The sequence below is a fragment of the Eucalyptus grandis genome, chromosome 1 (genome assembly GCF_016545825.1).
Source record: "Eucalyptus grandis isolate ANBG69807.140 chromosome 1, ASM1654582v1, whole genome shotgun sequence".
Lineage (NCBI taxonomy): Eukaryota > Viridiplantae > Streptophyta > Magnoliopsida > Myrtales > Myrtaceae > Eucalyptus > Eucalyptus grandis.
The window spans coordinates 27,183,531-27,185,968 of NC_052612.1; positions in this window are offsets into that span (position 1 = coordinate 27,183,531).

Below are 2,438 nucleotides of genomic sequence, written 5' to 3' on the forward strand. Positions count from 1 at the left end.
AATCAAAGAAATTGATCAAGATTCATTTTCAGACTTTTCATATTCTTTTTTTAATAATTCTGTATTTGTTAAGCCTGGTTCAGTGAGTTATAAGCAATGTTCCCTTTTCTTCGCTCGTCACATAGATCACTCGTGTTTCAAACTCAACTTTGGATAGAGCTTTATGAAACCGAAATTAAAATATATATCTAATAATTCCAAATATGATTTTGTATATCTCAGATGCGGTATTTGAGGAGCACTTACAAGTTACAATAATATTCCCTTATTTCTCGGACAGAACAATTTATTTAGTATTCTCCAGAAGAGACATTGCATCCCAAGTTTCAAAATGACAAAATGACGTCATAAAGGCACAGAAAGAAAAATTATATTGGACTTAACAATCTCTATTAACGATGGGATCATTGCTTTTTTTCTTCAAAAAAGAAATTGTTCGAATATGTTGATATTTTTATTGAATTATATCCCTCTGATCAAAAGGAACTAAGAAACAAGGGAAAAAGGATATTTAATCTCTGAACTGGATCTATGATTATGGAGCAATAGTAAGTTTTTGTCCAGAAATTCGATTTCCTTAAAAAGCACAAACTTTTTATTGAGTTCAATTTTGTCTCGAACCTTTTTTTTATCTTATAGAAAGAGCACCACTTTTAAGTTGGGTGAAAAATGTGGCAGAATTTTTTTCTCATAAAAGCACACACTTATCCTGCAAAATGTGGCCTGAACTTTTTTTTTCTCTCATAAAAGTACCAATTTTTAGTCAATATCAAATTGGCCCCGTCAAAAATTTCATCAACTTTTAATTGGTACTCAGAATCTATTGATAGTCTATCATCGTTGAGTAATTGTAAATTTTTGTCATATACATAAAACAGTTACGATTCTCATGCATAATCTATTCAAATTTGCAAAAGCTCTGTTTAATATATTTTTTTTTGTACACATCTTGTTTGAAACATCCAATACAATGTCAAGTAAACTTTTTCTTTACAACGTGTATTAAGCTAAGGTATAATTTTAATTTACGAGTCATTTTTATATAGGGCAAACTCACCAAAAAATCCTAAACTATACTCATTATAACATATTTATCCTAAACTTTTTTCTATTTCCAAAATATTGACCTGTATATGTGTAACATATTTACTTTCCATCAAAGTTTTGTCAATAAGAACCGTTAAAAATATGCCTACATGGATACTTGAATCAAACAATATTGACATAATGCTTACATATGATGAACTTTGACAGATGATAAATGTGTCACATAAGTATATATTTACGGTTTTCAAATGTCATGAGAAAAAAAAATCATGATAAATATGTTTAAGTGGTATAGTTTAAAGTTTTGATGTTATGAAAAGGTTTTGAGTCACATGGAATATAATTTTAATTTTTTTTTGGTGACTTTTTCCCTTTTTATAGTGATGAGAGTTCCTAGCAATTTTAGTTTGTGTGACATTTCCTCGATTATGTTGCTAGGTACTGCCAAGCAATTTTAAACGTTTGAGGCAAAGGTAGGATTTTACTTTATGGGTCATTTTAATACGGACAAAAGTTATAAAAAATCGTAAATTGTGTTCATTGTAATATATTTATCCTAATTTTTTTAAAAATCTCAAATTTATACATATGTGACGCATTTACCCCATGTTTAAGTTTTGTTAATGAAAACAATTAAAATCTATTTACATGGATAAGAAAAAACAAATAATGCTGAAACATCATCTAATGGAACATTGATGGAGGTCAAATGTATCACACAAATATGATAAATACGTCATAATGAGTATAATTTGAGATTTTATATATCGCGAAAAAATTCAAAATAAATATGTCAGAGTAGTATAATTTCAGATTTTTTTGCCACTTTCTTCCTTTTTGTATTGATGAGAGTTCCTGCCAATTTTAGCTCCCGTGACATTCCCTCATTTCTCTGTTGCTAGGTACTTTCCAAGCAATTTTAAACGTTTGGGGCAATGGCATTCCCTCTTTTTTTTCTATTTGGGCAAAGAGGTCTTGGCAATTTAAACGCCTGCCATCTACCTCCGTACTTTCCTGTTTATTCCCACCTACCACGTCGCAGTGTCGGACAACTCGGAAGTGCTTTGCTGGCTTTGCGTGAGAGATGGTCAGAACGACCGACTTATGGTACTTTTCAGCAGTCACCAGTAGCTTGAGTCATGCGGAGCCTCATCTGCTCCAATTATTTAGTGGCACATGTTGAATTTTGGTGAAATTTTTTAGGGAAATCTCAAATTTTTACTATTCTCTACTCGTACATCGCCGCAAGAATACTAATAATTTACTTTTCTAAATTAAAATATAGGAAATACTCATTAGTTTTTTTTTATTTCAAATGATTAATACTCTAAAAAACTCCTAAATTGATACACCTATGACAAATTTACTCAAAACTATTTTTTGACCACAAA